The 10,588-nt window shown below is 42.6% G+C and overlaps 1 protein-coding gene across 2 annotated transcripts in view; it reads right to left on the bottom strand.

Moving 5' to 3' along the window:
• Pak1 (p21 (RAC1) activated kinase 1) overlaps positions 1-7,604 on the bottom strand; it is a 148,868-nt gene extending 141,264 nt beyond the window's left edge. For both annotated transcript variants that reach the window (XM_058578564.1, XM_046442047.2), the window contains exon 1: positions 7,144-7,604. The gene's annotated coding sequence lies outside the window, so the exon portion shown is untranslated. The remainder of the gene's footprint in view (positions 1-7,143) is intronic.
• Positions 7,605-10,588: the final 2,984 nt, after the last annotated feature.

Consider the following 10,588-nt stretch of genomic DNA (forward strand, 5'->3'; position numbering starts at 1 on the left):
CCTGGTTAACCCCTGTTCGTGTTTCAGAACACTTCTGAGGTGTCACTTCCTTTAACAAGGCTTTCTAGGCCACCCCCATTTTAAGTAGGGTAGACGCTCTTCCTTTGTGTTCACACTGCACCCACACATATCACCTTGTGTCATTTTTGACTCAATAGAGTATAATTGTCTATATACATGTCTGCTTCTCCAGGAAAGGATAAACTCAAGAGTAGGAAATGGGTATGATTTGTCTATTTCTTCAGAGCGAGAGACAATGCAGGATGTCTAATATGCCGGATGTTTAATATACGTTTAGCAAATAAATGAACTTTAAATGGCAATGAAATCACTTGTTTTCATACAATAGACATGAATATTATAAACAGTGCTTTTCAACTTTATTTGCATATTAGAATCCCCTGTAAACTTTTTTTAAAGTAAATCTGAGATAGAGACCAGGCTACTGAACTTTAAAAAAAAACTTTGTAAGGGTTGGGGATGTGGCTCAAGCGGTAGCGCGCTCGCCTGGCATGCATGCGGCCCAGGTTCTATCCTCAGCACTACATACAAAAATAAAGATGTTGTGTCCAACGAAAACTAAAAAATAAATATTAAAAAATGTTTTCTCTTTCTCTCTCTAAAAAAAAAACAAAAACAAAAAAACCTTTGTAAGTAGTTCAAATGTACAGCCAACATAAAAACCATTGCTATAGGGACTGGGGTTGTGGCTCAGTGGTAGAACACCCACCTAGCACATGTGAGGCTGTAGGTTTGATCCTCAGCACCACATGTGAATGAATAAAATAAAGGTATTGTGTCCACCTACAACTAAAAAAAAAATATTAAAAAAAAAAAAAACACTGCTAACGGCTGGGGATGTGGCTCAAGCAGTAGCGCGCTCGCTTGGCATGCCCGCCGCCCGGGTCTGATCCTCAACATCACATACAAACAAAGATGTTGTGTCTGCCGAAAACTAAAAAATAAATATTAAAATTCTCCAAAAAAAAAAAAAACTGCTATACATAATTTTAAGTCATAAAATTACAACCATTCCATCACACATCTATATAGTTCAACATTGATTCACATATTTTATTAATCTTCACAACTCTATGTATTATTATCTTTTTTCCAAATGAAGAAATAGAGAGTTAAATAAGTATAAAAGTTGCTCTTTGCCTCACTTCAAATTTAGTGCTTTTGTGTTTACATCTATCTCCTTCTCTAGAAAATGGCAGGTAATATTGCAGTAATACACAAAGTTCTATAAGGACAAGGGTTCAAATGAGAAATATATCAATCCCAGCTTTGTGGGAATCAGGGAGGGAATAGGAGGCTGGGCCTGAAGATCTAGTATAGGCAGACAGATGAGGGAGAAACCATGTATATGTTGGCATTGCCATTCATCATCCCCAGAGATTCAAAAGGCAGATTCTATAAAGGAGAAAAATGCTCTTGTCAGCCTCAGTTGGTACCTACCCAGTATGAAAGGAAAAAGGACACTGGAAAGGGCTGGAAGTGGAAAGGTCAAGGAAGAAAGCCCCATAAGTAAGAATGGATTTCTGAATGCTACATGCAAATTACTTAACCCTGACTCCATGAATAAGAGCCAAGACATAATGAACTTACATAACTAAGACTTAGATCAATTCTAGATAATTAATCAATACCATACAAAATTAATTAAAGAGAGATCAATAAACCTCTGGTTCTTTCTAGACTTATTACTACACGATTCTTCAAGAGGGGATAATCTGGAGAATCCTGAAGAATAAATGATATCCCCCATCTCAAAGATAGAAGAGTAAAAGAAAAGAAATTATTCATGAGAGGAAGAGCTTAAAGGCAGAAAAATGCAATACATTATGCTAATAAATTCATGATGGCAAAAGGAAATGAACATTCAGTCACAGGTGACTCAGAATGTTGTATAAAACCTAATCTTACAGCTTCCTTAAAGAAATGTTATCTTCAAAGTATGCAGTCATGACCATCTGATAAAAAGTTTAATCAGCAAATTTTTTTTCTGGTTTAAACTGTGGACTTTAGTTAAGGTTTTCTTAGAAAAAGTAAAGAAGGAATATAAAAGGATGCTTTGAGTGCCCCAAAGTTTAGCTTGATAGAGTTCAAAAGTCAGTCTATAGTGGCAAAAGTAAAGTACTACATTTAGAATTTTAAAATGTGTTTGTAAATCAATATTCAGGCACTTGCTAATTATGTGCTTTTGAATAAGCCACCATTTATGTGATCCTCAGTCTCCTAACACATAAAATGGGAATACCTACCTCACAGGGCTACTAAGAAAACTGAACAAAGTAACACCCAGGAAAGATATTATTTTTCCTGTGTGAATGATAAATGTAAAAAATACAAATCCGTCTTCACCAATCTTTGCAATGCACAAAAGAGACCAGACTAAATGGAAAGAAATTTTATTTTAACTCTCACAGCAACATATTTATTTGTAAAACATTCCTATATCCTCATATAGAAATATGAAAGCAACCTGAGGACTGAAAATAGCACATAGCTGCCAAAGTCAGATGGACATAGGCTGGGGTTGAGGTCTGCCACTTATTTGCAGAAAAGCCTGAACAAGTTTCCTTTTCCAGTATGAGCCTTAGCTTCTTTATCTATAAAAGATACCAGCAATCATCTTATGTGGTTATTTCAGAGAATTAGAAAAAAAAATTGTTAAACAGCTAACAGAGTGTCTGTAACAGAACAGGTGTTCAATAATGTAAGCAACTGTAAATAGTTATTACCACTTAAAAACTAGCTAGTAAATTATGGTTTTCAAAGGTTTCTTTATACTCAATATTTTATTTAGTTGCTTCATAACCCTGTAAGCTAGCCACAGCAACTGTTACTATTCCCATCTTAGAGTTAGGACAAAAGACATAAAACTACAAGGTCATGCAGTAAGACAGATACTAAATTAAGGTCCCCTAACTTTACCCCACTATGAATTATAACATTACTCCTTAATAATTAAAATATCTATGAAGAGGTATATTCTTTGGATCACCTTAAACATCAAACTTTCTGATTATGACTTAGAAAGATTTAAAAAAGAAGAGAAAATTCATTAAAAACAAAATAGTAGAATTCAGAATTGTCCCAAATTGGCAACTACTGATTCTACCTTGGTTTTTTCGTTTTCCCCAACAAAGCCAGTGAATGCTTAAAATTATTTTTTTTAATTTGCTTACCAAAATAATTGTTTGAAAAACTTATCCCTAAATTAAGAAAAAAATAATAAAGACAGCTTTCTCCCTCCTATACAATCATATTCTTTTTTTTTTTAAGAGAGAGAGAGAACCTTTTTTTTTTTTTTTTTTTAGTAGATACACAACACAATGCCTTTATTTTTATGTGGTGCTGAGGATCGAACCCAGGTCCCACCCATGCTAGGGGAGCGCTCTACCACTGAGCCACAATCCCAGCCCCTCATATTCTTCTCTTTTATCTCATAATTTAAGCCCTTATCAAATCATGCTGCATTATCTTCAGCTCCTTTAGGACTTGGGCTACACCCTATATACAGCTGACCGTCCTACTCCAGCATAGGACCTGGTACCTGTCATATACCAGGACTCAAATAACTGGAAAAGGACTCAATAACTGTTCATAAGGAAATGGATGAGCAAATGAAGACACTCTCTCAAGGGGAAGTTAGGAAAGGAAAAACTGGGCATGGTATGTTAGGGCTAATAAGAAAGTGAAAGAAACAAATCATTTTGAGAGCTTCATAAGGAAGAGAAACCTTTGTGTGGAGTCAAATAGGCCCTTGTATGGTTTTAAGTATCACTGAAGGAAGACAAAAACCACAGGAGACCAGGAAGAGACAGTTTCAAGTTAAAAGACTCAAAAGTTAAGGTGCAAAAAACAAACCTATCTTAGGATATTTCAACAGTTTCCAGGACCTTTGTGCGCACGCGCAGGTGGCACACACGCGCAGGCACACACGCACAGGCACACACACGCAGGCACACACGCACACACAGAAAAACCCTTCGGGCTTCAGTTGTAGAAAGACACTAAAAGGGAAGAAAAGTTCAAGCTAAATGTTAGCTAATTAATTAATCCAAAAATGTTAGAATCCCCCTAGATCTATACACTGGAATGTGGTTCCTCCTGAGAATCATTCTTGACTAAAAACTCCCTGCAGCATCTGACAGTAAATAGGACAATCATATTATTCATTCAACAAATATTTGAATGTTTGCTATTTGTAGTCACTATCCTAGGCACTGGGCTTAAAACAATGAACTTGATCAGTTAAAACTTATTGCTCTCAAGAAGGTTTCATTCAAGCCAGATGTGGTGGCCTACATCAGAAATCCTAGCAACTTGGGAGGCTGAGTCAGGAGTATTGCAAGTTTGAGGTCAGCCTTAAAAACCTGAAGAGGCCCTAAGCAACTTAGTGAGATCCTGTCTCAAATTAAAAAGGGCTGGGGATGTAGCTGAGTGGTTAAGCACCCCTGAATACAATCCCCAAGAACATAAAAGAAAGCTTTCATTCTAATGGTAAAAGATGATGGGGGATGGATAGATGGATTGATATAGTGTGGGATGAGATGTCATACTAGGCAGTAAACATTATGGAAGAAAAAAAAGGAGGAAGCTAACTGGTAGGATACAGATTTTCTCAGGATCAAATCTCCTTACCTAGTGATTCCTAAACTTTAACAAGCATCAGAATCACTTGGAGGACTTGATGAAGCAGAGGTTTTAAGGCCCAATCCCAGTTTTTTCATTTGTAGGTGTGGGATAAGACCCATTAATTTGCCAACAAATGCCCAGATTATGCCGACAATCCTGGTCCAAGGACCATACTTTGAAAACTAATTGTTTCAACCCAAAGGATTAGGTAACCTATCTCATGGGTCTTGATTTGCTTCTTCATTCATACACATTCATTCAAACACTTATGCAAAGTTCCAGGAATTTAGCTAGGCACTAAACTGAAACAGATTCTGCTCTCAAAAAATTCACAGGCTAATGGAAAAAGGTACAAACTCCTACGCATGGGTGACTGCTACCTGCCTGTTTCTGGAGCATAAAAGCAAACTCCTAAAACTTTAAGGCTGAGAAGTGCTACAAAGGGTTATAAAAATGCTATATACAAAAGCAACTCATGTCATGGGGGGAAAGGAGGAGAGACTAAGGGACCCCTTTCCAGAGATCCAACAAGGTCTTATCCACAGTCAAGTAAGAGAAGGCAGGCATTCCACATGCGCATGCAAAAGCAAAGATGAAAAAGAGGATGTGAGAGGAGAATAAAGAGTGAGGCTGCAAAGGCAGGCAGTAATCTAATCTCTTAAGAGTTTCCTATTACATGTTAAGGAGTCTGAAATTAATCTTTCAACAATGAAGGGTCCGGCAGGAGGCACTGATGTGATTAAGTTTTGTTGTACAAAGATCCTTCCTTTGTGTCCTCCAAGCCTAGCACTGGACCTCAAAACATGTGCTCAGTAAATGCATATTAAGTTGAGCTGAACAAGTTTACTTATCAAGTGCCCTCTTATGGATGAGGGGCCAGTTACCTTCTCTGCAGGGCTCACTTTGGCCAGGACAAGACTTGTAAAACAGGTCCAGCAACCTCAATTATTGCACACTACTCCCGGGACAACTGGAGTCCCCCAGAGGGCCTTCATTGTTTATTTATATGTCTACCTCACCCACTAGACTTTGAGCTCTCAGAAGACAGAGACTGAATTCCCACAGCCTTTAGCAGAAGGCTTGAAACATAATAGCTCTCCAGACTCCAGTAATGTTGGATAAAATGACTGAAAAAGCAAATTGACCGGGTAGACCCATGAGTTCACGTAGGCTCATGCAGTTCATTCCCTTCAGGGAATATTGCAAGGTACACGTTCCACAGCCCTTAGAAGCCGCACTTCTAGGTGAGGTGGCATGGGTTTCGTTGCAACTGATTTATAATTTCCAAATTGAAACAAAAATGTTACAAGTGCAGTGGTACAAATCCCAATAGACGCCTGAAGGCCCCAATGGGAAGAAGTCAGCTCTCTCCCAGAGGGAGGGGATGCCAGCATAGACTTCACAGTGGAGAGGAATCTTGAAAGGTGAGTGGATGATTGCTACCTGCCTCAGTGTCTGCAGCATAAAAGCAAACTCTTTAAGCTTTGAGGCTGGAAGTGACCTACTTAAGGTCACAAAGTTAGTAGGTGAGGCCACACGGTAAGACAAAGGAGGTATCTCTGTATTGTTGACTTGTTTTCTCCTGACAATTGAGAGAGAGCCCAGAGTTTTACCAGGTGAAAGTGAAAGATCTCTCTCTGGAACAACTCATAATAAAGGCAAGACTAATGAACTTTTTACTGGTAACCACAATGATAACTCTTCCCTTCACATCTCACAATGCTGGATATATAATAAAGGGTAAGACAATGAATTATCCAAGAGGTTTAACAAACAAGGACTTTGCTCACAACACCAAAGAAACACCCAATACTTCTCAAATATTCTTCCAAAACACTCCCAGATTCAAGAGAGTGAAGGTTGTAATAATCATGTCTCTTTGAAATGGAATAATGAACGTGAAACACTCTGATACTCCTTTCCCCATCTGGTTTTAACTTTCCAAGTTACGGAGTATTCCCGGGGTGGGGGAGGGGCTACCAAAGTCAAAAACTACCGAGCTTATTTTTTTCAAGGCGTCGAACCCTAAAAGTGATTCCCCCAGCCTGAACAGGGCAATCTCTATGCAGAATGAATCGGTCGCTGCTTTGCTAAGCTTTGCCGGAGCCGGCTAGGGTGAACGTCGCAGGACCGCGAAGTTCGGAAGGGAGTCGGTCCGGGACCGGGTCCTGTCGTGCACCCGGCCCAGCCCGACCCCTCCTCCGCCCTGCCCCACTCTCGGTCCCAGGAGTGCCCAAGCATCAGAGACCTGCGGTCGCACCGGTGCGTGCACAAGGGGCCTTTGTTGGCCCGACTCGAACGGCCGGCCTTGCGGGGCGGCGCCTGCCTCACCTTACCTGGAGTCCCCGCCCGCCCGCCGAAGCGGAAGGCCCCTGGGGGAGAATGAATGGGCCCAGGCCTCCAGCCCACCCCGCTTGCCCACTGCACCGTCCCAGCCCCGGGGCCCCGGCCCGGGCAGCAGCGACACCAGGGGTACCGGGCAGGAGGCCGGCTCACCTTCCGCGCTCGCTCGGCTCCGCTCAGCTCCTCCTCCTCCTCCACCACGGTGGCGGCGGCCGAGCCCGGAGCGCGCGAGTGTGCGCGAGCGGCCGCTTCACTTTCTCCCTCCCGCCGCCGCCGCCGCTGCGCGCTCCGAGCCTCCCTCAGGCCGCTCGCGCCGGGGATCCCCTCAGGACCACGGATCGACGAGGGAAGAGACGCTGAGGCGCGGGAGGGGACGGGGCGGCGCGCTGAGGAGTGTTGCTGGGGAAGGACCTGGGATCTGCGAGGGCGGGGACGTGAGGGGCTGCAGTGGACTCCGAGGGAGGAGGTGGGAAGTCGAGGGAGACTCGGTTCTTTCGGGAGAATCTCGAGAGCGCGGGGCTCCGTGAAAAGAGGAGAAAGCGTGAGGGGAAAGCGTCCGAGGAGCAGGATGGTGGAGCCTGGGACCCAGGCGCCAGGAGGCGTGAGGGCGAGTAGAGGGGCGGGGACGTGTGGGGGAAACCGCGAGGGGCGGCTACTGTGTGGTCTGCACCTTCGGCTCCAGCCGCAGCCGCACTATTGTATGCTGCGCGCTGGGCCCGACCGCCTCGCCCACCAGCCCCCGCCCCCTCCCCGCGAAGCCGCAGCGCCGGCCGAGCCCTGTCCGCCCCGCCTCCAGCAGGTGGGGGGGGGCGGGGAGCGCTGGACGACCCACGTGAGCTAGGCCAACTCCGCTAGGGATGCCGGCGCCCTGGATGACGTCATCGGCGCATGACGCCAGAGGCCGGGGAATCACCGGGCTGTCCGTGACGTCATTGCGCCACCTCTCTGTCCTTCGCCTGCGCTGTGTCCCGCTGCAGTCTTTTTTGAAGCGGCGTTTCTTCTGAGAGGTTTTTTGGATGATTTCGAGATGGGTACAGTCCCGATGGGAAAAGACGCTAACCCGCTAGTCTTCAGCTTACAAAGCACCACAACATCCATTAGCTCATTGCCAAGAGCTGAATTTGAAAACTGGCGGATCTCCTGTGATCTCAGAGCCAGAAATATATTATTCTGGGTTTTTTTGGGGGGAGGGGGGGGGCGGGTAGGATTTAGGAGCAAGGGTACGGGAAGTTGGGGAAAAGGAATGATAATGGAGAAGTTTGAACTTTCCTAAACTGACAGAGGAAAAAACTGGGATCCCTTTCCTGTTCTTTTGCCAAGGAAGCTGTTTTCTACCTAAACCTTTCTCCTGAGTTCATACTCTGCATTTCCTAAAACTCCCAAACAGCGTTACTTCGTACCCTGCTGTACTACCATTTCATCAAGTCCAAAACTGAGGTAGCATTATCCACTAAAAGTCTGGAATCCGATGGTAGTGATAAACCTTAAAATTTATAAGCCATAATTTTAACATCGTAATAAGTAATACCTGTGTATCCTTATCTCCTAAGCCTCAGTTTTACCATAATAAGGATAACTTAAAATTAGCTGCATTAAGTCCTTTAGAATGTTGGCAATTTCTATTGCCATTTCCCCCCACAAACTTGTTACTCTCTCTTATTTTCTTTGGCCTCCGCAAATGGACCAAGAACCCAGCTAACTCCTACGCCAAAAATCTAGGCATAGATCCCCATTCTTCCTCTCTCAATGTCCAAATGAAATTGGTCGCCAAGGTTTATGGATTCTCCGAAATACTTTTCAAGTCCTTGCCCTTCTGTTCATCCACCACTTGGACAACTGTAACAACCTTCAGTCTCCCCAAATCCAATCTATTTTTCACACTTGTCACCATAGTAGCCTTTTAAAAACTACAAAGCTGATGATGTTCTCCCCTGTTAAACGATCTGAAAACCTTATATTTCTTTCAGGATAAAGTCCAAGCTTTTTTTTTTTAAAAAGAGAAAATTTTAATGTTTATTTTTTAGTTTTCAGCAGACACAACATCTTTGTTTGTACATGGTGCTGAGGATGGAACCCTGGCCTCAAGCCTGGCATGCCAGGCGAGCACGCTACCGCTTGAGCCACATCCCCAGCCCAACTTTACTAGCTTCCTCTCACACTGTATATCTTTTGCTCCAACTATACCAAATACTACTTATTTCTTTGAACAGATACTTCTTTTTTAAAAAAGAGAGAGAGAGAGAATTTTTTTAGTATTTTTCAGTTTTTGGTGGACGCAACATCTTTACTTTTATGTGGTGCTGAGGATCGAACCCAGCGCCCCATGCATGCCAGGCGAGCGCCTTACGGCTTGAGCCACATCCCCAGCCCAAACATACTTCTTCATGTCTCATTGCCAACACAATTCATTACAAAGCTCAACTCAATTAGATATCAGATGTATTCATTCAACTAATATTTCTGGACTTTTCCTGAGCCTTAACAATGCTGTAATCCTATAGTACTTATGCCTTTACGGTATAATAACTGCATTTATGTATGTGACTCCATCAGTGCCTTAAGAACAAGTCATATTTCTAGATCTGTCTCCAGCACCTAGAACAGTGCTTGACACATGGCAACCAAACCATTATTAAAATGTATTTAATAAATGCTTATATGGTGCTTTCCATGTGCTGGATACTGTTCTGAGAACTTTGCAACTGCTTAACTTCTAACAACACTTCTAGATAAATACCACTCTTCTTCCTTCTATCTTATTGAGGAGGAAACTGAGACATAAAAGGGATAATGTAACAACCCAAGATCTCAACCCAGTAAATTGATTCTAATCTATTTTCTCTTTGTATCATCTCTATGGTAGGCAGAATAATGGCTCCTCCAGAATGTTAACATCCTCATCCCTGGGAATTATGAGTATGGTGTCTTCCATGACAGGGCTGTAGATGTAATTAAATTAAGGATTTAGAGATAGGAATTCCCTAGCTCTTGGGAATAGACTTCAGAAGATGGAAAAGGCAAGCAAATAAGTCCACCTTTGGGACCAGAATGGAACATCCCTGCCAAAACATTAATTGTAGCCAACTGACATCCATTTCAGACTTCCAAGCTACAAAACTCAGATAAATAATAAATGTATGTTGTTGTAAACCACTACATGTGTCATAATTTGTTACAACGGCTGTAGGAAACTAATACAATCTCTAGTCAAGGGTAGGGCTGCTCTATATTAATAAGTGGAAAAAGCATACTTGCTAGAGGCTGCATCCATCCAAATGTCTCCATCCCATGTCTTAACAGTCCCACTCCTACCAACAGGGATCATAATTTTGGCATAAGAAAGCAGTCATGGCCAGTGTGATGGTGCTCATCTGTAATCCCAGCAGCTCAAGAGGCTGAGACAGGAGGATCCAAGTTTAAAGCCAGCCTCAGCAATTTAGCAAGACCCTAAGCAACTTAGTGAGACACTGTCTCACAATAAAAAATAAAAAGGGCTGGGGATGTGGCTCAGTGGATAAGCACCCCTGGGTTCAATCCTGAGTATTAAAAAAAAAAAAAAAAAAAGCAGTCATGATATCTCTGGCACCCCTTTACATTC

This window comes from Marmota monax, unplaced genomic scaffold (genome assembly GCF_021218885.2).
Source record: "Marmota monax isolate L192 unplaced genomic scaffold, Marmota_monax_Labrador192_F-V1.1 WCK01_AAM20220418_F8-fsc00068, whole genome shotgun sequence".
Taxonomy (NCBI): Eukaryota; Metazoa; Chordata; class Mammalia; order Rodentia; family Sciuridae; genus Marmota; species Marmota monax.